General features: G+C 35.1%; 1 protein-coding gene across 3 annotated transcripts in view; it reads right to left on the bottom strand.

Moving 5' to 3' along the window:
• The window catches only part of Erbb4 (erb-b2 receptor tyrosine kinase 4), a 1,055,862-nt gene that overhangs the window by 845,156 nt on the left and 184,385 nt on the right, over positions 1 to 26,321 (bottom strand). The gene's annotated exons all lie outside the window — the stretch shown is intronic.

Here is a 26,321-nt window from a genome sequence, read left to right on the forward strand (position 1 = left end):
AAGGTGTTTATATATTTTCTATCAAGCTTCTCTTTGACTGTGAAATACTTGTTTGTAGATGGTGGTGGTAATTACAACAAAAATACGTGATATTTTCAATATGTTTCATTATCATCTATTTGTCAAAGCAATGGGTTAAAGAATATATTTTATATGTGTTTATCCTGGGTTTTTATAGCCATCTATCTCTTAATACTATTTCCTTACCTCTAGATCTACTTTTTCTCCTAGCAGTAGCCTTTCTATTTTACAACTTTTTAGGGTTTTTATTTATTTATAAGTTTTATTTATATTTTATGTATGAGAGCATTGCATGTATGCCTGCATGCCCGAAGAGGGTATCAGATACCACTATAGATGGCTGTGAACCACCATGTAGTTGCTGGGAATTGAACTCAGTACCTCTGGAAGAGCAGACAGTGCTCTTAACCTCAGAGCTATCTCTCCAACCCCTACAACTTATTCTTTTAAGTATGCTTTAGCCTATGAGAGAAAGCATGTGTTATTGTTTTTCTGACTCTGGCTTTACCTCTTAAAATATTATATTCAGTAACATCTATTTTACTGAAAATGGCATAACTTCATACATTTTTAGTCTGAATAATACTCTATTGATGTGTCTGTGTAAGTGAGAGAGAGAGATAGAGATAGATAGATGATAGACAGATAGATAGATGATAGATGATAGATAGATAGATAGATAGATAGATAGATAGATAGATAGATGATAGATAGATAGATAGATAGATAGATAGATAGATAGATAGATAGATAGTAGAGAAATAGAGATAAAGAGAGAGATACTTTATTTATCCATTCCAATAGCTAAGAATCTTCTAGCATTATGTCGTTGAAACATCTTTTATCTGTGATGTGGGTATTATGATTATTGATTCACATTATAGACCAAGGAACCAAAATTGAAGCATATTTACTTGTTTATTCAAAATCACACGCAGTTAATAATACAAGAAATTATGTAATAAATCACACCATAAGTCTGTGAGTTCATATGTCTTAACAATGAAAATTACTTTTGCCATATACTCAGGAGCCATCTATGGCCTATAAAGTCCTAACATTGGCATTGATGTTGGCCTGGATTAGAAAATGCCTGACAGAGACAACTTTCTGGAAAGATTTCAGACTATATTGCATGGCTGAAAAATCAAAGTAGCTCAACCAGTTTGGACAGTGGCAGAAGCTGCCTCCTCCATATTGCTCACATCTTAGCATAACAGAAAGCAAAACATCCATCTAGAAGTGACTGCCCATCCCCAGTGGCACACTTTCACCAGCCACGCCCACCCTTCCAGAAATCCCACTTTTATAAATGGAGACTGGCCATCCAAACCCAAATAATCACACAGAAACTATATCAATTATAGCACTGTTTAGTCTACTAGCTCAGGCTTCTTATTAACTAACTCTTACATCTTAAATTAACCTTTACTATTTATTAATCTTTGTATTTCCACGAGGCTGTGGCTTTCTGGTAAACCTCTGGTGTCCTCCTTCAGCAGCTACATTGTGTCTCTTTGACTTTGCCTACTCTCTCTCTCTCTCTCTCTCTCTCTCTCTCTCTCTCTCTCTCTCTCTCTCTCTCTCTCTCATATTTCATGGTTTCATGTCTGGCTTTATTCTGCTAAGCCATTGTCCACAGAAGCTTCTTTACTAACAAATAGTAATAAAACATTTCAGCATACATAGGGGACTCCCACATCACCCACACCCTCTACAATAGCAACGTCTGCATTAAACACATGCACATGTGGAAACCATTTCAGATCCAAGCCTCAACATGGTTAATCATTTTTGAAGAACTGTCATCTTCTCATTTTAAGGTGCAAAGTTCATTTGATATTCCTAGTTTATAAAGATATAACATAAAAATCACGAATCATTTATAAAAATGACAAAGTAAATAATCTGTGTTTTCTAAAACATACAGCAATACAACAATTCTTACTGAGTTCATATCCTGGCTATATACTGAGTATGTAGTATATACAATGAACCATCCTGGGTGTTGTGAAAACTTGCTTAACATCCACTGAGATTTTCTTGTTTTGTGCTACTGAGTATCTATATATAATGAGGTAAGGCCACAAGTTAATGATCGACCATATTTAGAAATAATATCTCAAATGATGCCAGCGTGATATCAACCATCCAAGACATAGAGATAACAGTCCTCCCAAATAATATTGTCTGCAATAATGAGCACCAATGGCTCAGCCAAACAGCAGTATATTGTTAGAAAACAATCTTTGTAATAGTTTTTCACCTACTTTCTTTCAATTGAGTTTGTTTTATTTCCAGTACTATAGCATAGCATAGCAACAATTTTATTTGTTTCCAACATGTCATTTTTAACTATCATATCTAACATTTGATCTGTAGAGATACTTTACAAATGTGCCAGGGTGAAAACAGCTGATTTTTTTTCTCACTAACATGTAAACTCAAAGGCTCAGATTTTCCTTTCCATGCCATTCTTACCTAAATCATTGGAGCAAAAACGAGAAAAGTCATTACATCAGCGAATTAGTTCACCCAAGCAGTAGCCTCAAAACACAGGTTAATTTGAACTGTTCAAATATAATTACTTTAAAAAAGGAAAGGATTCATTACTTTTGTGGTGTTTGCTGGTTCACTGCACCATTGTCGGATTGTCAATAAACAAATTCCATCCAACACCATGCCCTTCTGCAGAACAGGTCCCGAGAGACTCCCCACTTGCAAGTTGTGCTTTGTTTCATTTTTCCTTTGACCCATATTTGATTTTAACATTTTGAAACACTCCTAATTCTACATAATAATTACATTAAAGCAATGTAAGCAGTTTAATGTAAATAGGACTGTTAATAAGACATTTATATTTTATGTAAGGCTTGTTTGGTTATGTTTTATTTGAATTTTTAAAGTTATATTCCAAAAAATTCATTAAAAAGGATGCACATTGCTATTTATATCCCTTCAAACATTTGTTGTTTCCTTGTGGGAAAAACATTTGAAATTTCCTTACCTAGTTTTGTAAAATGAAGAGTTTATAATTATTATCCACAGCTAACCTGCCGTGCACTATCACCTCTGAATGTCTATTCCTGCCTACAGTTGAATTTAGCTTTTATCAATAAACTCTTTGCACCCTTCCCTCCTCTCTCTTCCCCAACAATCTATGAAAACCTCCCTTTGACACACACACACATGATCATGTGGCATGTACCTGGTTTGTCTTTCTGTACTTGGCTTCTTTCACTTAATCTAATAATTTCCCATTCTGTCTATGCTGTCATAAATGGCAGAATTTTTTTCTTTTTGATAGCTACACAATATTCAATCCATATTTGGTAAATGGATTCTTAGGTTGCTTCCATAGAAGGGATACTATGAATAAAGTCAACATGTGTAAGTATGATATTGGGACACTGGTTCCCTTATCAAAGAAAATGCATTTCAACAGTAGAACTGTTTATGATGTGATGTGATATGATATGATATGATATGATATGACAGCCCCACCCACAATGCTTGGAGGAGCTTCTATACTATTTTCTATAACAGCTGTGGTCATTCTGACCTAAAGGGTACAAGGCTTTCCTCTCTCCACATATTCCCCTGAATTTATTATCTTGTTTTTTTTTATCTTGACAGCCATTCTTACTGGAATAATTATGTATTTCATTTTACTTAGTTGTTTTTGTTTGATGATGGCTTTTATTCTTTTGGGGGGACAGGGTCTAATTGTGTGTCATTGACTATACTTAACTCACTGTATAACTCAGTTCACTTTAAATTCAAACTCATCATCCTCCTGCCTCAGACAGATGATTTTGGAAAAGAAGCTTAAATAATCTCAACTATCCCATTCATGTTTAGAAGTCTATACTGTTATCATTACTGTGGTAAAATATATCATTTGATACAAAATGAAAACTTTCAGTCCTGGAGTTGTATGTGCTGATAAAATGGTGATACATTTACTGAAAATGTTTACATGTATTTGTCCTAAAACAGAGCTACTTGTATGAAATGTTCTCATTTCAGAACACTTATCACTGTTCTGTGAAATGTAAGAGATTCAAGTTAGCAGCATAAAATCTCCTGCTCCATAGCTCCGTGTGTTTTAATTTATGGGCCATCAAAATAAGGGGTGGATGAAATTCCATTTTATTACCTAATATAATTGCAGTACAATAAAAGATTAGCGAAATATGGGTTTCGAATTTTTCTAAGTAATCACTTCCTCGCTTTTTATTAAGAAAACAGTATCTCAAATGTCAAATAATTTCTGTAATTGAAGAAAGAAATGAACTGCTCTTATAAACTTCCAAGAGGATAAAACATTATGACCTCCTGTAAAACATGAATAAATATTTTAGTTTTGTCTAAGTAATAAGCAGAATTTCTTTCTATGATGGCATTTATTGTAACCATTAAGAAAACAGAGGAAATAGAGTTTTTTTAAATTTTAATTTAAATAAACTACCTACTTTTCCCATCAAGCTATTATATTTAGTTGATATATACATAAACCATTGTTATATTAATGAATAAAAGCAAAGAGAAGATGATGAAGGAAGTAGGGACAGGCCAGAGAGAGGAAAGGGTTTTGGCAGATTTACATTTGCATGGCAGCTATAAACAGGCCAGAAAGAAGATGAGAGACACTGAATTCTGGTGTCCTGATTACCACTGACTAGGACAAAGGGCAGGAAGAGACGCCTTTCAGGAAATGTCTTTCTGCTGTCACCAGCACTGGTGATGTAGGACTTCAGACAGATGTTCAGGAATTCTCCAGTTCACATTACCAACCCAGTATTGTGATTATGTGAGTGTATTTGGTGACTTCTGTGTCATCATGTCAACAGAGGAATGGCGCCCTAGTTAAAGGTTTCACATCAAGTGCTTTCCCTTAGACTCAGCCTCCTGGTTATGAGAAGCTTTGCTGTACTGATGTCTAATCCTTATAAATTCTGAAGACAAGACCTGTTTATCTAGCACATTCTTTATATTGTTCAACTCTGACAGATGCCAAGAGGGGAAGGAGTCTGGCAATACTCTTGAATAATAAATATATCCAAGAATTAAATTTGGATATTTCTACCTTATTATTCAGGTCACTATATTTTTAATGTCTCTCCTTTCCCCACAAGCATCAATGTCTTTATGAACCCAAATCAAATATGATTGATAGATAATTCAAATAAAACTGAATAGCTTTCAAGTAAAGACAAATAGTTCAATGCTGAAGTTGATATCTTTCCTTTAAGTTACTGTGTATTCTCTGAGATAGTAAGCTAGCCTTAGAGTTATCAACACAAGGCAGATGAGTAAGAAAGAAGAAACAACTGTCAAACTGTACACTTCCAATAGATAGAAAGCATATGAAGAGAAAAAAAAAGAAAAGAAAAGAATCTTTGAAAATAGACAACATAGCTAATATTCCAGCATGAAGACATAACATAAGCCATTTAACCATTTTTATACTCATATTTTGACCTCTATGCACATCTCTAGGAATAGCAACTTGTAGAAATTTTAATGCAGTGATATCATTGACAATGTGATTTGTTCAAAGATGTTTCCAGAAAACTAAAATTTGGAGATAGAAATTCAAGATACTGCTACCTATATAAACTCAAAATGTTCAATAAATCAACTGAAAACTCTCAGAATCCACAATAAGAAAGAGAATGGACTTTTAGGATGGCAAAAAGGAAGGTTCCAGACAAGGAAAGCAAATTGACTTATCAGAAAGAGGTACTTTTAAAAATCTTTCTTAAATGAATTAATATACATAAAACACTTGAAATATCTTTTTAAAAAACTAAATTGAAATGCCAGAAGCAGTGGCACACACCCTCAAAAACCACCACCAAAGAGAGGGAATCGGGAAGGTACTCTTTGTGTTCAAGACCACACTGGTCTACATCTTGAGTTTCTGTCCCATCAAGGGTCCCAGGACTGATGGAGCTTTACTTTCCTGGGCCTCCTGTTCAGAATCTTTCTTCTCTTTTAACCAAAAATTTCTTGTACCTTTTGAGACAGCCTAAATTTTTCTTTGTGTCTTTCAACATATCTCTTTATTTGCCCATAATTAGGCCTCAAAGTTATTTTCTTTTTGTCCAAAGTATACTTGATGGTTTTCCAGAATTCTTCTTTCCATCTATCAACTGACAAAATAGTATATTTCCTGCTTATGTATGTCCAAACCTGAGATATGAATTTAGTTATGGTTTCTTTGCTTTATTTAAGAAGCAACTGATACTCTCAATGTGCACAATTAGTCACTTTCTTTTCCGTAAACCATACATTCTGCTATATTCCTAACTCTACATAAGACCCCTACATCAAACAGTCTCTACTTGACAGGGCATATTGCTTCCCAGCCTTCCTTCTTGGTTTCTTTAAGTGGTCTAGGCTAGAACCTGGATCTCTCTATAGTTGAATATTAACTTATATCCAGTTCTTTATATTTACCATATGTTTCAAACTCACATGACCTTAGCTATAATATAAAGTTCCTTCAGCAATGATATATCACAATTCTATGGAAATGTAACCACAGAGAAAAATAAGCAATCTGTCAGCACACCCATACTTGTATAGACACTTCTACCATAGTTTGTATTTTATAACATATATTGCTTGCTTATTTTTATCTATTGATAAAATTCTTTCTTGATGTCAAGAATTCATCATATCCATATTTCCATCACAGGAGACAATAATGATAAATAGAACATGCAAAATAAACTTACAAAAGAAGGGAAGGATACTGAAGAAGACATTATTTTAAACTGTACAATTGGTATTGGTGAATTTATTTGCCAACTTATACTTTACTATCAATTAATCATGTAAATCCAGTGGAAGTCATTACTTCACAAGACATTCCAAACTTGACAGGAATTTGGAAACATTATTCCAGCATACTAATATACTAGAATACTACTAATAAAAACATTTTGCTGTATACTTTATAAAATTTTTCTGCTAAAATTAATTTAAGTTTGGTCCATGTTAGGACCAATCAGGGAAAATTATGTTGGCTTTAGTATTTATAGCTTTTTATAATTTTCATAGTTTTATTTGTAGAAATGAAGACATATTTCCACTACCTTGTGTGTTTGACTATATTCTAAAGTACAAAAGTACACAAAAAGCATCCATGAAACCTAGCTTATAGTCAACATTCTATATATTTTAGAATTGGACTAGACTGTTTCTTGAATAAATGATGCCACTTGGAAGACTTGATCAAAAATAACATGTCCTTTTCTATATTGTGAAATTATGAAGAACAAATTAACATTGCATTATTTTATTATGATTAATCAATTCATTTGAAGATAAATGCAAAAGCTAGAAAACTTCTACTCACTTCAGTGTATTAAGTAGAATTAAATCCAGTTCCTACTGGTATTAAAAGCAATCACCTAACTGAAAACCCAGTGGCATCCCAAGATCTGTATTAACATATGCTATTTGTTGAGTAGAGGCCCTAAGTAATTTCTTCATGTAAGTCACTTCATTTAGTATTTTACAGATTCTATTCTGCTAATGAAAGTGATGTTACTAATATAACAATGCATTATTGTATAATGTTATACAGAAAAAAACTAAATTCCATCCTTGTTATAACTTTGTTTACACTCCCTATGTTTTGGTTGGCACAATTGTTCCTCTTAATAGTACTATAGTCAGGTATTTTCTCAAACCAGGAAAGTTATCATGAATGATACTGAGAAACAAAAGCAGTGGCTCTTTAGTATTTTGAAAACATTTTTAATATTCCTTACCATAACGAAAACCACAATGCAATCATAATCTAATTTGTTGATTTTACTCATTGAGTTATTGTAAGGAAACATAATCCACAAACTGATGAAAATGCATCTTAGAGCAAATAAAAATTAAATCATAATTGATTTAAAAGTTGATATAGTTATAGATTATCATCTGTATTTTCTTGTACATTAAGAAAAATGTACATATATATATATATATATATACACACAATCTACTCAGACTCACATACATATGATAGTCCATAACTGCAGCTAAAATAATTAAAATAAGTTGGACCCTCTTATATTTGTTCAACTGAATGTACCAAACATATTCTTGTTTCTGCTATTAATAAGCTAGTAGTAAATAATGCGACAATTGAATTGTAGGTACATTTACAAATGTGTACACACAGATAGTAGTTAAATACTAGATAGATAAATGATAGAATGATAGATAAATAGGCAGATGGTTGGATAGATAGATGGACAGATGACTATGTAAATAGATTATACATGGACAAAAGAGTAATAATAGATAATGCATGGTTGATAGGTATATAGATGGTAGATATAGATGAATGTTGAAAGGTGCATAGATGATAGCTGACAGGAAGATAAATAGACATCAGATCATGATAAATAGATAATCCAAATCCAATGCTTTCAGCTAGAAACATAGGATTCTCTTGTTATGTGATGATAGATAATCTGTACTGATAGTGTCTTTTTATTTCACTTCCAAATAAAGAAGTAAAAGCTCCTATACCACCTTACCAACCACCACACATAAAATAGCATACTATATTGCATCTGGTGTTTCTTATTCAGCAAGACTATTGTTTTCCACTTGGAATATGGCATTTGGAGTCAGAAAACATTCCAAATTACACCAACTCACAAATAAACGCCATTCTCTACAGGGAGGCAGCAAATTCAAACAAGATTGATGGGTTCCCCACAGCAGGCATCTTTATAGACACCCCTTTGACTCTTCACCCCCTTTTATAATTTAATTACATGGTACTGGGAATCCCCAGAAACAGAACTGCATTTTCATCCATAGCTGATTTCTATTTCGAGCCTGTCATGTTAATAGTGAAATAAATTGTCCTAATTGCCAGCAAACTTCATCAAATTCACATTTCTTCCCTATTTTATTCAGTTCTTATTAAGACCCATCTCCTAACTTGCCAGATTTGTGAAAGAAGCTGAGTTTCAGAATAAATTCACATACTAATCTTAAGTAAGGACATTGTTAACTCTTTTGTTCTGTAGTCCAGGCTGCCTTCAACACTTATACTTCTACTGCCTCCAATTCCGTGGTGCTCAGATTATAAGCATGTACCAGCTTATCTAGTCTTCTAAATTAATTATTCAAGTTCAGAGAAATCTATTTAAACATCTTATAAAATTTTATGACTCCTTGTTCATAGCTTTTAACTTAATAATTGACACAGAAAAAACAAGAATCAATAAAAAATAATTAAATTTTAGAATTTAGCTATATTGAATACTTGGTTCATTCAAATACACATATGGATGGCATTAAAAACTTCCCCAGTAATATTTTTGCTTTGATAATTTGTTACTCCTGAAATGCTTCTAAAAACTTTGATGTACATTCAAATAACAAAACCACATATTGAAAAATTTTGAAAGAGTAAAACAGAATTCAAGATTTTTTTTTTAAGTGTCAAGTTGGATAGGGGAGCAGGGAAGCACATATCTTAATTAAGGGAGCCATCTTAGGGTTTGCAAGAGACATGGACCTAGAGGGGCTCCCAGGTGCCCAGGGCAATGTCCCCAGTTAGCTCCTTGGGCAGCTGAGGATAGGGAACCTGAAATGACCCTATCCTATAGCCATACTGATGAATATCTTGCATATCACCATAGAACCTTCATCTGGCGATGGATGGAGATGGAGACAGAGACCCACACTGGAGCACCGGACTGAGCTCCCAATGTCCCAATGAGGAGCAGAAGGAGGGAGAACATGAGCAAGGAAGTCAGGACCACGAGGGGTGCACCCACCCACTGAGACAGTGGGAGCTCACCAAGGCCAGCTGGACTGTGACTGAAAAAGCATGGGATAAAAACGGACTCTCTGAACATGGCCAACAATGAGGGCTGCTGAGAAGCCAAGGACAATGGCACTGGGTTTTGATCCTACTTCATGTTCTGGCTTTGTGGGAGGCTAGCCAGTTTGGATGTTCACCTTCTTTGACCAGGATGGAGGGGGGAGGACTTTGGACTTTCCACAGGGCAGGGAATCCTGACTGCTCTTCAGACTAGAGAGGGAGGGGGAGAGGAGTGGGGGGAGGGGGAGAGGAGGGGGAGAGAAATGGGTGGCTGGGAGGAGGCAGAAAAATTTTTTTTCAATAAAAAAAAGTGTCAAACCTAGAGCTGCACTGCCTACACATGGATCCAAGGTCAACCACCTCTACACCAGCTGCCCTAACTCAGCCCCTTGCTCTTGCAATACCTAGCTTTCCCTCTCTGACTAAGGAGGTAAGTGGAACAAATGACCTTCTCCCCCAATATCCCCAATAACCTCTGCAGATCTATTGCTTGAAGAATTATAAGGGAGAAGATGAAGAGAGGAAGCACTACCCCAGGATGTGGAAAGATCATAATTTTCCTGGATGACAAGAAGGCATTGCAAAAATCCCTGATTCTACTAGTTAAATAAAGTTAAGCAATGCTGATTACATGCAGAAATAATATTTGAAAATGACTCCAGAAAATACTTCAACAGGTACTCTGACTTATAACAATCTAGTCAAGACGACACAAACAATTCTGGAGTGGGGGAAGGCTAACACTTTCAGTATTTAAGCTTTTGGGGCACTTCCCATGGGAAGTTGTCCCTACCAAGGGAGCCATTGGCTGTATTTCTCTGATAAATTTCTTCAGATCCAGATCCCTGACCATGTTCGGAGGACAAAGATCAAAATTCGTCTTTGCAGTTTCTACTAGCTCTCACTCACTCTTCTGAAAATTGCCATAAAGGAAAATGGAGATGGACCATGGTTGAGAAGCTTCAATAGCATAAGAGAACCTGAACAAGAAAGAATCGTTGCACAGACCTCCTTTAGCAAGGGATTTTGCTCCCCAAGGAGCAGCATAAGCATCACAGCTTTGGACCAACAGCTAGGTAGCCTGCATGGGAATGACCAAAGCCCTCTGCACCCTCTACATATGTGTAACAGTTGTATAGCTTGGTCAATTTGGAACTCCTAGCAGTGGGATCAGGACCTGTCCCTAATGATCAAGCTGCTCTTAGGAACCTATTCTCCATAATGGGTGCCACGCCCAGCCTTTATACAAAGGGAGGAACTTACTGCTACCTCAACCTGATAAGCTGTCCTTTGTGACACTCCTGGGAGCCCTGCCCTTTCTGAACAGACACAGAGGAGTAGCTGGGGAGGGGTACAGAGGGAAGGGGGAGAGGGAACTAGAGGGGGGGATGGAGGAGGAACTGCTATTGGAATGTAAAATAAATGAAAAAAAAATAATAATAAAAAGAACCGGGCCATGGTGGCACATGCTTTTAATCTCAGCACATGGGAGGCAGCAGCAGGCCAAATTCTGTGAGTTTGATGGAACCTATTCAACAAGAGCTAGTTCCAGGACACACAGGCTCCAAAAGCTACAGAGAAACCCGGGCTCAAAAATAAAAAAATCTAGTCAGTCACCATCACACACAAAACACCATGAGTCAACTCTCATCCTTTGCTTATATCTACCAAAAACCCAATAGCCAATTACTGTTCTGGAAATCCATCTCAGCAGAGATCTTACAGATTTCTAGTTATTTGTGTAAGTGAAAAGCATGGACTATTAGGGGGATATAATAAGTAGCCTTCACTGTCATTTTGGTTGGATTAAAAACCACCATGGGAGGCAGTGTTGAGAAGATAGGCCATTGGTTAATAGCTGATACTGCTTTAGCAAAGGAACTTAGGTTCCCAGCTCTTAAGTCAGGAAGTTCACAACTATCTGTCTGCCCCCGTCCCCCAGCTCCATGGGATCAATTCCACCTTCTGGAATCCTCAGGCAACCAAACAAATGTGACATTCACTCACACAGACATATATACACACCAAAATAATATAAAAGAAACTTCCTTTAAAACGGAATAAGCGTGGAAACACACCTCTGAGGGTCTTTCAAGGAAGGTTTAAGCGAAGGTCTCCCTCATGGAGGGAGTAGCACCGTTCCTTGGTCTGAGGCACCAGACTGAATAGAGAGAAGGAAAGCTGAGCTTTCAATCACTTACTTTCCATTCTACACTGCAGGAGTGTCCAGATGATTCAGACAGCCGTGGACGATACTGTCAAATTCCCATCCGGATAAATCTTTCCTTCCTTCATTTGTTTTCTTCAGATATTTTGTTTGGCTTTGTTTGTTTGTTTTGCCACAATAATGAAAGAGTAATTTGTTCATGGAGAATAAATGTGCTTTATACTATTAGAATAAGTCCTCTTAAATAGATTTTGCTCTCGCTACATAATATGAAATGAGGTCACAAGGTAATTCCTAAACAGAAACTTCCCATAGATGCTTTTGCCACACCACGGCCCCGTTCTGTGCTCTATGCGCTAGATCCCAGTTCGCAAGCTTTGGGCAAGGGGCTGGAGGTTGAGATTACATGCGCAGAGACAGACCAATACGCAGACCTTCAAACACTGGTACCAAAAGCCCATCTTAAATAGCACCATGGAGGCTTAAACACACTGCAGTCAATGGCCAACAGGTGAAAATCCCATCCTCTGATCCTTAAGCTAAGCACAGCTTATAGTAACTTCAATTAGAAGGTTCTAGGAGAGAAGAGTAGCTGAAGGCCAGGACTCATTAGTCCCAATAGCTTTAATTAATAATGTCAGATGAAGTTAATACTTCCTTTTTGTTATACTTGAGTTATTGTTTTACTCTAAAACATACCACTGCATTTTGCTTCTATGTGTTTTATGTCAACAGATTTTCAAATTGTGACACTGATTCTTTCCAATGTTTCAAAGAGGCAGCTTCCAAGATGATTTTGTAGATAAAAATACTTGACACGCAACCCTAATAACATGGGTACCATGCAGCATTCCCAGGAAAAAAAAATCAAGTGTGCTGATATTAATTTTCTATCCCATTACCCCTATAGTAATATAGGAAGGAAAAAAATAGGAGAATTGATCAGAAGTTCAGGGATTAACTAGCCTGGAATACAGCCCGCAGCAGCAGAAACAAGAAGGACTTTCAATTCTCTTTTGACTTGCATATTGATCTACAAATGTTGTGGTACATGAGATCTCACTTATACACACACACATACTACCAAACCAAACAATACAACTAAAAGTCTAATTAATTAATTAATAGCTTAGAGACACACTGGATTGGATTTCCTATATATTTGAATTTTTAAACAACAATATCCCATTCTCACTGTCTCTTCATTCTAGAAAAAAAAATTGGAGTTTCTTTATAAATCTTAACATAGAAAAGACTGAGATCAGATGGGTCAAGTTACTAAAACTGTGTGATATTGTCTGGGAAAGCTTTCCTGGGAATATCCAAGTCATTGGATGATAACTGAGCTTAAATTCATATGAGCCTCCTATTCCCACAAATATCACCAGATTAAAGCACACCAATAATTATTCTAAGAAATAGTAAAATTGTTCTAAAGTATTCAGGAAATGTTCCTCACTGCAGGGGAAGCAAGGATCCTGGATATCTGCTTATCAATGAATGAGCCTATGGAAGTGGTTTTGTTTACAACTCCAGAGTTGGCATTTCTTATGTCAATCATTCCTACCTGAATTCATTCTCCAACTGATATTTCTATAAAAGGTTCTGAAGATGTGCAAAGACCAAAAGTTATTTGAAGTTATACAGTATAACCTCTAGAAAGTCTCTGTTTAAAGTATCAAAGGATGAGCAATATATACTGAGAAAATATCTTGGCCTTAACATTATTCTTCCCGATTAAAAGATTTTTTAAAAGGTTATCAGTGATTTGATTCCTTGAAGTTAAATTGGGAACCTAAACCCTGCAAATTCTTCAAAAACAATACGAGTTACAGAAAGAGGATGCATTTCCTTGGGAAAAGTTGATTGGTGTCATAACCTTTTATTGTGGCTGAGTTAAGAGAAATTCTTTTTGTAGTCAAAAGAAACTGCAACTTGGAGGTATACTAGAAATGGTGCTTTAGAATTTGGTTCTGTAGGCTCCCTTTTTTTTAGAGATGTACTATTTATGTGTATTTATGTATGCATGCATATATATACATACTTGAAAAAAATCATTTTATATATCAATCTAGTATCAATCAATGACATTTTCGTCTTTGAGGATCGTATAATTAGACTTAATTTTCATTCGTTCAGGTTGAAATTAAGATGGTTACATTTATAGGATGATGAAGAGTGGCCAAATTAAAACCAGAAAATACCAAATCTCAGTGGATTTTGCGTATTTTATAATAAAAGCAACAGCAAACAATTACAATGTATATGAACAATTGAAGTGAAGTACTGTGTACCCCATTTAAAGGAATATCATAGCAGAATCCACAGAAATAGATTTTCTTAAGTCAGCAATGAGGCTTCTATACTAAATCTTCCCCGAGTTAAAAGTCATCTAATGGTCTTAAAGTCTCATACAAGGACAAAGTCTTTAACTATTGCATCAAATGCAAAATTAAAAATTCACCCTTCTCTCTGCTATAATGACAATTATTAGTACTGACATTCCTTTAATATCGTTCCATTTGCATTTAAATTTATTCAAATATGGCCACATTGCATACTGTTAATTACATTCCATTGCTCAGGACATTTTGTTTTATGTCAGTTCACAGAAACACCAGAGGGGATCCTGACACTGGAAATATTCGAGTTTTGAGGGAATGGTTGTTAAATTATCTGAATTAGTTAATTGTTTTCTTATCTGAAATCTTCAGAGGATATCTGTTTTCTCTTTCATATATAAGAATCTATTACTATTTGAAGCTTATCATACAGTTTGGGTTGAAAAATCAAATCCTGTTATTTCAATTCAGATGTTTATTTACTGGCATTATTTCTCTTAGCAAACTTGAGCAAACACTCTACTGTCTATTTCTAAATATCCCTAACACCAAGAATCTAAAGTCCAGAATTTTAAGTCAAAACCAAACTTAAAAGCAAAAGAAAAATCAAATAAAAGTTGTTATTTCAAAAAGGAAACGAAGTGTAAATCAGCAAATATTCATTAACCATTCAAATCTTGAAACAGTGCTGTTCTAGAGAAAGAGAACATAAGCCTCTTGAGGGATTACAATGGTTCTAGAAGCCACAAAAAATGAATAAACAAACAAGCAAACAAACAAATAAAAAAATGCAGACAAAGTCTAGATAATAGTAGCTCTTATTCAATAGGAAACACCCGAAATACTGCATTAAAATCTATATTCAAGGGACTAGGGAGAGATCGTCTCTAATAATGTGTTTGTTATACAAGCAGGAGAACCTGTGTTTCATTTCCATCAACCACACTGTCAAACATAGAGGAAGACAAGTTTGCTGGGAATTTTGTCTTCCTATAAATATTAAAGAAGCTACGTCACCCATACAGTCTCACTAACATAGCTGCCTAAACATCAGCTGAACAATAACAAGAAAAATACACATGCTCACATATAAGGGGGAAAGCTCAAGAGGCATCAAACGTAGACAAAGAGCTACAGTAACTGAGGGAAACTGAGAGCAGAAGAAACAGTCCGTTCCAGGGAAGATGTAGACCACCCTCTCATTGGTGTAGGAGGTCTTTCTGTCTTTGTGTTGCTTTTATTGGTTAATAAAGAAACCGCTTTGGGCCTGGTCATAAGGAAGAACTTACGTAAGGAGGGAGACAGAACTGAAGGCTGGGAGGAAGAGCTGAGTCAGAGAAGCCATGAATCCTCTGCCTAAAATGGACACCACCAGTTAAAATCTTTTCCGATAAGCCACTGCCATGTGGCGATATACAAATTAATAAATATAGGTTAAATTAAAATGTCAGAGTTAGCCAATAAGAGGCTAGAGATAATGGGCCAAGCAGTGATTTAATTAATACAATTTCTGTGTGATTATTTCAAGGCTAAGCTAACCTGATGGCCAAAAAAACAGGCCCCTCCATACAACATCTTGTAATAGCTGATATTCAGCTTAGATGATATTTCTACATCACCATTTTTTGAGTCTCTTAATAATAAATATTCTTAATTCATTTTATTCACACACCTGTGTAATATTAATTTCATGGATTAAATAATACTCTAGAAAGCAAAATGATAATAATTAACTATAGATAAAATATACCAGTAGCTTGTTTTCTATACAAAAACATAACTATATGCATAAGCTAAAATAAAGATTTTAGAAAAGAGGAAAGTTTCAAAATTGCATGCAATAACTCCCTATTCTCAAGATCTAAAACTTTGTACAACAGGAATATAAAACTTTCAAGATGTATTCATGAAATGTTTGAAAGAAAAGTGGGATCTGGTCTTTTCATTGACCAGACATAGTGAAGAGTTCCACAGTAGCAGAAATTAAATGAGATCGAATTAACAAATACCAAGAAAGCCATTCCTATGTGTTCAACTATAGACAGGAGAAGTATATTAAGACACAGATAAAGAACCATATTAGTCCACATGAATAAATAGAGAGAGGGAGAATTGCCCCCAGGCTACTGTCAAGATACTAATTTAAAGATTTTCAGGAGAAAAGTAATCAATAGTCCTACCCAGATGTAATACCTACAAATCACAACAGTGACCAGCCAGCAAGATATCCCCAGTGGTGCAATCGTGACACTTTCATTTTGGGGGTAATCAGCAGCTATCTAATTGGCTTTAGGGCCATTAAATAGGAGGGAATTCTCTCCTGGTACCATAAACCTAGTCAAATACACATAGCTGGAGATGGAATGGACCCTAGAGAAGAACCCACTGCTGCCATTTTCCTAAACCATTTACTTTAAATGTTTATCCTTGCACCCACAGTAACTGTATCTGTCACCCATCATCAAAGAAACTTGGAAAAACTGTAGCAATTTTGAAATGGGAACACACAAGCAACTTACAAATAGTTCCTAGATGAGGGACACAAGGCATACACAATTTTTACAGAAATTGTCATACATATCACACAGATGATTATTAAACACTTATATTAAATATAAAAATAATTCAAAATAGTAATATACCATAACTTATTTGATACTGATTCTATGTTGACAAATTTATGAAAGAATGCTGAAGAATTGATGTTTCCTATTACAGTTACCATTTCTAGAACTTTTCTGATGTTATTCAAATACCATATTATGCCTGAATAAAAAACATTTGTTTGATTCTCCAAGTGTTCTCTGTTCATATAAAATGTTATTGACTGCTTTAGTAAAAATTCAATGGTAAGATTTTAGCCACTTTGTTGCTATATGAATTTCTTATTCGAATTACTATGCTCATGGATAAATACATCATACAGCATACTTCCTGACATGAGAAAGGGATAATTATGCCGTAGAGCAATAACTGATTCACAGGAGGTATTTTCACATAACAATCTAGAGCTATGTATAACGTTAGCATCAGTCAGACTTAACAAAGCATTTGATTTACAAAATTTCTATTAATCTCTAATACATGCATCTCCAAGTATTAATTAAATGAAGAAATAAAAAGTCAAATATTGATTCTGCCTGAAAAGTGTATGAAAGAAAGTTATAAGGAACCACGTGAGTGACTTGTATAATAAATAATGAACTTGTGACTTTAAATGATAATCATGTCTTTTGACAAAACCATTAATGCTTCATAGACGTTTTTTCATATATACTGTCTTAGTAATTATGGCTACTATAGCTATAGTGAAACACGATGACCAAAAACAACTTAAGGAGGAAAGGCTTTATTTCCCTCAAGATTTCATATAATAGTTCATCATCAAAAGCAGTAGGGCAACATTCTGTGCACTGCAAGAACCTTGACGAAGAGACTGGTGCAGAGGCCATGGAGGGTACTGAATTATTAGCTTGCTCGTCCTGGCTTCCACAACCTTCTTTTTTACAGAATCCACGACTACAACCCCAGGGATAGCACCAGTCATAATATTCTCAAGCTTTTTGACACAAAACTAGCCAACACTTACACCTTTTATTACTTTTCTCCTAAAACTATCATCATAAGAGAAAACGTTTCCCAAGGATTATTTCAGTTATTTCAATTTGAAGAGGTAAGAATGACATAGCAGTCTGGTGTCCAATAGCATCTGTCCCCAAAGCATTCTTTCTTGTTTTCTTTTTCCAATGTCATCATTAATCAGAATTAATGGCTAGGATCTTGCATCAAGAAGGCCTGAAATCTCACTGTTCTACAGTATCAGTTTTCTTGAACCTGGCATTTATTAATGGCATGGCAGCTCCTATTCACACTAAGTAAGCTTTAGAGTAAATTTATGTTGGAATCCCAAATGATACAGTGTGAATTTCCACCACTCTCTCAGATCTTTGTCTAGATAGCCCTTAGCATTCTGATAAAAGTAAAGTGTAAATAAAATGCTGAATGAAATTGCTTGTTTGAAAGGCATCGAGTTGAAGTGGAGATTAGTAGTTGAGCAAGTGTATTTCCTGATAGGGAAAGACTTTGATTTAAGTGCTTAGCATGCTCCTAATAGCTTTACCGACACGCATGCACCCTAAAATACGTCGATTGCAAATTTTATGTGCATGCATTGTGTTATCTAGGAATTATCTCCCCATAAAATTGTTTAAAAATGCTAACTTGATTTGAGTATAAGAGGATATTTTACTTTATTGATCTATCTCAGAACTGATTGATGAGTTACAAAAGACATTTTCAGACAACTGTATTGAAGACAACTAGATTACGATTAGGAGTGGATTTTTTTGTTTCCTCTCCCATTTGAAATCCACACACACACGCACACACACACACACACACACACTAAAAGGGTCTTACATGTCAACTTAAATGTTGACTATTGCAGGCATGAGCCACCATGCCCAGTTATAATATGCTCTTTAATGAATAGTTTCAAAATTATGTAGCTTATACACTTTACATTTTTAAAAGTGAAATTACGTGTGAATACTTTCTATACATGAGTTAATATTTTATAATTGTTTTAAAGTAGAAAATCGTATATTTTATTCAGTCATCTATTTAATTTTGTTTCTATTAATATTTTTCTAATAGCATACTATTCTGTATAGTCAATAACATAAGTAGGAAAGGGCCATAGGAAACTCCTTGATCTCATTTTTTTAACAGAATCATTTATTTTAATCAGCAGATCTCTCAATATACTACACAGGCTAAAGGAGCAAATTTATTGATTAATTACAAACCAAATTTCTCAAATTTCAAGTCAACCAACAGAATTGTTTGGTAACCTGATGACAAAACAGATCCCACACCGCCACAATTTCAGACAAAATATGTATTCATATTCATGAAAGAGTTCTTTGAATTGTAGATACCCTAAATGAAAATAAATTAAAGAGAATATATCCAAATTGAAGTAAAGATCTGCAAGGCTAAATTTCTTCCCCAAAGCATAAAGGGAAAAGTAGTAAAGCTAAGAACAAACTCACTCCTTCTACCCATCTATTGTAGCCAACATGAAAATAAATATGTGTTGATTTCCTATGTCATCTTAAAGCAATGTCCTTAAAATTCACTCCTGTTAAAATAAGGACATCTTACAAACTCCTGGGTCTGCTTGCTTTCTTGTCTTGAATGTGATTAATTTCCTCAGATCATTAAGAACCCAATTTAAATATAAAAGGGATTACATGAATTAGAATTCATCCATTTCTCAAACCCATGCTTCTTTGTTCTGTTTTGTGACCTACTGATTTCAACCAGCATCCTCTGTACCAGGTTGGTACAATCAGCTGGAGCCTGTTCACATTTCCATGGGGCACACAGTGTGGGAAAGGGATATGAATGGGGGGAAGTGGCATGATAAGAATGAGAGGGATAAAAGCATGGTTTTAAGTAAACAGAATTCACTATATACATGTATGAAACTGGCATATAAAATTATAAAAATTCATAATTAAAATTAATCAATTAAAAAAGAAAAAATTGTTGAAATGACATCCTGACTGAATCCCAGTTTCCAAAAGCTCATGTTGTGTTAGCTGTGTTCCCTCACCAGAAGGTTCTGTCTACCACCAGAGTTAAAATTTGCACATTCATATACGAAATTGTATCTGTCATTTGTTGGTTATTGCACCCATCCTCCACCCTGTCCTACTGTCCTTAAAACTTGGAGTAAACAGGAATCAAGCCGACTTTCCATCTTTCTAAGCAATGAAACTTCTCTGCTATTAATGCTTAATATTATTCTATTCTGTCTGTGCAAGAGGAAAAAAAAGAATTTCTGATTTATATACCAAAATTCAAATCCTAAACTATAGAATTCCTTTAAAACATTGCCATTTACTGTTTAGAACTCCACTGAGAGATGTCAGAAAAACTATATCCTCCTCAAGTCAATTAAAACCATGAGAGACTTTCACTGAATACCTGTCTTGATAAGAGCAGGAAGTGGTTCATTCTTATAATCCTATAAAATAGGTATTTCCTTTAATCTTGAATTACAAATACAGTAACCTTAGATTCAGAAGGATCCTACAAGTTTACCAGCATCACAGAGTAGGGGGTGGGGGAGATAAACCTAACATGAACGTCTATGTGATCAAAAGTCTTTGTCTACTCACATAAATGCTTTGTTGGGGCTATACTTTTCCATTGGGGTATTTAAATTTCTCTTGTGTAATTACTATTATAATGAGGCTCTTCTTTCATTAACTTGTTTTCCAAAGTTAGGAACAGAAAATAGCGTAGTGAAGAAAGAACTTCTTCCAAGTTCATTGTTTTGTGCAGTTGATTTCTTTCTTTCTCCAAGGGATTGTTCTGAATTAGGCATTTCTTTTCCTCAAAATAAATGTTGTTAGAAATAAATTGGGTTAGTCTCTAGAAAGAGAAAGAGACCAAAAAAAACTGAGAACGCAAGAAGAGGAAATGTAATGACTTAATCTTCTAGCTGTAAATCTCATTTTACCTAGAACATTTGACAGCTAGAGACAAGACAATAGGTATTTTTTGGTTAGTGGTAAAACAAATAAAGCTGACTTACTTGATTAAAGTTAAAGAGTGTTGTCTAAAGCCCAAGTAGGTGGTTATTGAGCTCAAATAAGTAATCCAGGGAATGATGTCACGTTTCCTGAGGTTATTCTTAAGAACCATCATTTCTTTTTGTCATGGAAGTCCTGCCTAGTGATGAAAACTCTGGCTCTAATACCCTCAGCACAGAGAGGAGGGAGATAGCTGGGGTGAAGGATTCTTGTTGGTCAGTGGTATTGTGCCCCTGCCATGGCTGAAGAGAGCAAAGAAGACCGAACCCTGTCATTTCTTCATGGTGGGCTGTTCTTAGGGTCAGAGTACCACAGACATTCAGCATCTACCTCCAAATCTGCAGACCCTGGGCATTCAACATTGTCACTCTCGCGAGCTCCTTGTATAATATTTATCTAATTCCTTAGAAGTTTAAGAACAAAAATTAATTTAAAGCAATTTCTACCTTTTTACTTCTTTTTTTTTTTACTAATTTTTACTTTTACTTGAACAAACAGGGCATGTCTAATCCATTTTTTCATACCTGAGAGCCTTCAACCGTTTAATATTAATAAAAAAAAAAGGATTTCTCAGCCACCCACAAGTCCGTGACTTAAACACACCACGGTTCTTCGATTCACTATATTAAGATTAGTTTGTTTTAATGTACACTATTTTTATCATTGTGGTTGTTCTATTGGTGGTCTTTATTCTGTCTTTATAATTAAATGCTCTAGCTATAAAACAAAATTTGGGCAAGATGTGTAGGTTTAAGATATAGCTTTCTCTAAGAGAATCCCATAGTAAGTCAATAGATTTATATTCATCTCAAAAGAGTCTGGCTACAGCTTAGCATATCATGACTCAATGTTGATGAAACAACTCTATATAAATTATGCGTCATTACAGGAAGCTGTGACTTTTTATATTTGAAGCATATAAGTATATGCCATCCAACTTTCTCAGTTTATGATGAAGAAGATCGGAGCTCATATGCTGTGTATAAATCAGGGCTTAAAGCTGATGCTTCAGGCTTTCTTCCAAAGGCTGAGTTCCAAGGTAAGCAAGCCATGGGTTAGAAATACTCCCTCGGGGCCTGTCAGCCTTTCTCAAGCAATGCAACTTACCACGAACTTGTCCTATAAGGTACCAATGAGCTACACCGTCGGAATAAATTCATTTTCAAAGTCCAGAGCAAACAAAAAATATAGGATGCTCCCTCTGATTCCAGGATCTTCCAGTATTTCACTTCATATAGTTTCTAATAGAATTGTTTCTACTTCTTACAGAATCAGACAAGCACATATAAGAAATCTAGGGTTACGAATGCACTGAGCTTAGAGGGAGCTTGGAATTAGGGTGCCATCACGTGGGCTGGTAGCCCCAGGTTCTTCCTATTGAGGAAAGTCATGAGGCAAATTTTCCAATTAAGACATTCCTCTTCACGGATACCAAGAGTTAGACCATCAATTTAGCTGGTATGTTGGGGTGATAAAACACAGTTTCAAGACCATTCTTATTTGTTTGATAATTTTAAATGTAGAAAAATATTGAGGGAAAAATGTTCTGTGAGCCCCAGTTTCTCACCAGAGTCCTCTTTCTACAGGAAAATGAAAAGCATTTGTGTGTGGCAAGGGGCTTGTTACGTTCTTAAGAAAAGTTTGGGGAATTTATTTTCTCTATGACATGCGTGTCCCAGTTATCAATCCCAGGGTTTCAGCCCTTTCCCACTAGCCTCCTGATCAGACCTAACCAGCTAATAAAGTCATTTTTAACCATAGTATTTAAAAATAAATTGAAGAAAAATTTACCTGTTTTCTAGAATAAATAGTGTCTCCCAGGAACGAGAGATGCTGTGAGGTAGAAAGTGGAGGTGGGAAAGAAGGTAAGATGTGATGCTCACAGCTGTGTGACTGACATTAGCCCGAAGTACTGAAACCCAGCGCTGACGACAGGAAAGGAAGCATCGCTGAAGGTTTCCTCTCTAACCTTCTCCACCATCTGGGCTGCATTCTTTATACACTGATAGATTATGATTGTTGGTCTCATGTAACATCAAACAAAACTATTAAAATTGTTAATAATTTGGGTAAAGTAGGTGCTTGAAAATTGCAAACCACAGCATCAGAATATTGTGCTGGTTTTGGTGTTATCGTTGTTGTGCTGATGATGGTGAAGAAGAGGAGGAAGAGGATCAATGCTTTCCCTTAAAACCAGTCTTTCTCAGAAGGAAAAATAATAATACTTGTAAATTTGCCCTGTTTTAAGGTTTTTTTTTAAAATGAAGATTGAAAAATAAGCAAACACCCCTGTTACGGGTGTACAAACATGCTCAGATTGTGGAATAGTAATGCTAGATAATCAAAAGGCCCTACAGAGCAGTGATGGTCACGTATGCACATCGCAGATAGCCTGTGTGCTCTCCTAATACCACTAGGTATCTACACTATCAACTCAGTGAGCTGTCCATGTATAATTGTGACAGAGCAAGACGTCCCTGTGCTTAAAGTAATTAAAGAACAACTATTCTTATTAACAGATTAATTGAGGGACTATAAATTCACTAAGGTAATAAAGTCAAACAGAAGTCTGCCAAATAAATCTGCTTCTATAGCAAAGCTGACAAGGCTTAACTTAATAAAAATCTAATGAAGTCATAGGTGCTGGATGGCCTAAAGAATGAAACTTAAAGAAAAACAACAAAATCTTTGCCCTTGCTGATAACTGGACTTAAATTTAAGACTTTCTTGAGAGTAACAAGGAACTAGAAACACCCCCAAAGTTATTCCCTGTGAATTAGACCTCTTGGCAGTATGTTTCAGAGAATACTAATAAGTCCGTCATCATCCCTCTTAAGATTGAGTCAGCTGTAGAAATAGAGTTTTACCTTCTAGTGCTTGACATTTTTAACTAATAGGAAATTACACATTTTTAATTGAAAGCAAGTTTATAGATGGTCGAGAAATAGGCCAATATTTATGATCCATCTTTCCTTAGAAATAATTATTTAATATGAACTTTAAACTTTGAAATTTGATGTTTTTTCTGTATGCCTATCAATGTATTATGTACATATGTACCTATCTATCTATCTATCTATCTATCTATCTATCTATCTACCTATCTATCTATCTAAACTTCTGGAACATAACCATGTAAATACACATTAGCTTTCATGTCAATCAAAACCAAACTAGTGAATTGGCTTAAAACCAGACAAAGCTACTATGAGGTCCTGCCATTTGACTGTGGACCAATAGCCTCACTTGTCTATGCTCTTTTCCTCATAAGGGGTAGTGAGTGCTCTCACTTACTGTTGCTAGGAAAACACAGGTGTAGTTGGAATTTTTGGAGGCTACCAACCAGCTCCCAAATAAAGACACTTATTATTAATTTATCAATTATTAATCCTCGGCCTCAACTTAGGCTTGTCCAACTAGCTCTTTTACTTAACCTGTTTACCTCTTTCTATATTCTATGTTTTCCTTCAGTTTTTTTTTTTGTTGTTGTTGTTTTTTTTTCCTTTCTCTCATTCTGTAAGTCCTACTTTCCTGCTTTTTCCATGCCTAGCTGGCTGGAAGCTGGGGTTTCATTTTCTTTCTTCATTGATCCTAAATTCCTCCTCCTACTTGCTCTCCTGATCCAGAAGTCCTGCCTATCTCTCTACTGACTACGTATTAACCATTCAGCTTTTTATTAAACCAGTCAGGTGCCTTAGGCAGGCAAGGTAAAAGAGCAACACATCTTTACATAATTACACATATGCAATACATATTCACATAGTTAAATATCCTGCCACATAAACAAATGCATCCCACCTTACATAGTTAAACAAATGGAACACATCTTTTCATAGGTAAACAAATATTCCATAACACACAATAAAGTCATAATTCCATGTCATTGTGAAACTTCAGGTTAACTGCGTTGATATTAAAGTTAGAATTTCTAATAAGCTAGAAAAGAAGGGGAAAACAATACAATACAAAACAAACAATCACAACAACAAACTCTTATAAAACTGCCTTATGTAGTTTTTACACCATCCGTATGTGGTTATTGACATCTTAACAATTTCAAGAGGTATTTTAATCCATGAAAACTTTAGAATTCATATCACTTTTGCTGAGTCTCAAGGAAACATAATGGAAGAGTTTATTAGAGAAAAATCAGTCTATGGTAAAATTTTTGCCTAGCAATTCCTCTGCTGCTAATATTCAGGCAGCATACACATGCAGCTTTTCAATTAATGTGCTAAATTTCTGAGCAGGAATTCATAGCTATGGAATTCTATGAGAAACGAAATTACTAAAGAAAATTATCACTCAAACATTTGAGAAATTGAGGCTATATCTAGTTTTGAATAGAGCATCATTATTGATATCATAGAAGCATTCAGTTTAAACACTTGGTCATGTAACAGCAGAATGGTGTTAGATACATGTAGTAAACAGAGTTAACTACTTGCTAATATCTACGTGAAGTGTTATTCAGTTTATCTGATAAAAGAAATGACATCAATCTTGAAATTGGCACTTAAGAAATAGGGAACTGATTGCTTGATTGAATAAAAATTAGATTGTTAACTGACATTTCAAACAAATAATTCTAATTTTCATACTTGAGCTACAGGAATCTTTTTAGAGAGTGGAGCCTCTTATCTAACAAATGAAAGCAAATTAAGAATGGCTGTCATCATATTTCCATATTTGAAAACTGCTTCAAGACTATTAACATTGCATTTCCATTGTCCCACCATCAAAAGGCCCACTTTTGAATAGTGATTGTGAAGACACATGTGCTATCGTTTTTCTGGTTTAATATTTCCTAGCTAGACCTTTATTTCCTCCATCTTTGCCATGATTCTAACTGAGCTTGGCTGAATTAGGTAAGGAAAAGTCACCTCTGTAATTCTGACTTATATAATCTAAGAGTAAAATCAAATTTTCTATTTGAAAAAACTTTAAAATTTTAAGAACTTAAAAGATAACTGTGTTGTGCCTTTCATTTCAAACATTTTAATTGGGGAATAAATTGAGCTTTTTATATTAATTGCAGTTTCTTTAGTCTTCATTGAAGCAAGCCGTAAAGAAAATTCAATATCCAGTAATAATTTTGGAGCCACCCAGCAGTCATCAGTTCCGCACACTGAGGGAGTCACTTCATCTCTCAAAGTTAAGTAATGATCTGTAATGACAATCATGACGACAGTGATTGTGGTGTTCATGGAGCTAGCACCAGATTCCCATAAAATATCATGAATACAAAGATAGTGTGAAAAATGCTACAAGAAATTATGTTCAAAGTCCTGATCCTTTGCTTACTAAAACAAATATATATAAATATGTGT

This window comes from Microtus pennsylvanicus, chromosome 17 (genome assembly GCF_037038515.1).
Source record: "Microtus pennsylvanicus isolate mMicPen1 chromosome 17, mMicPen1.hap1, whole genome shotgun sequence".
NCBI lineage: Eukaryota > Metazoa > Chordata > Mammalia > Rodentia > Cricetidae > Microtus > Microtus pennsylvanicus.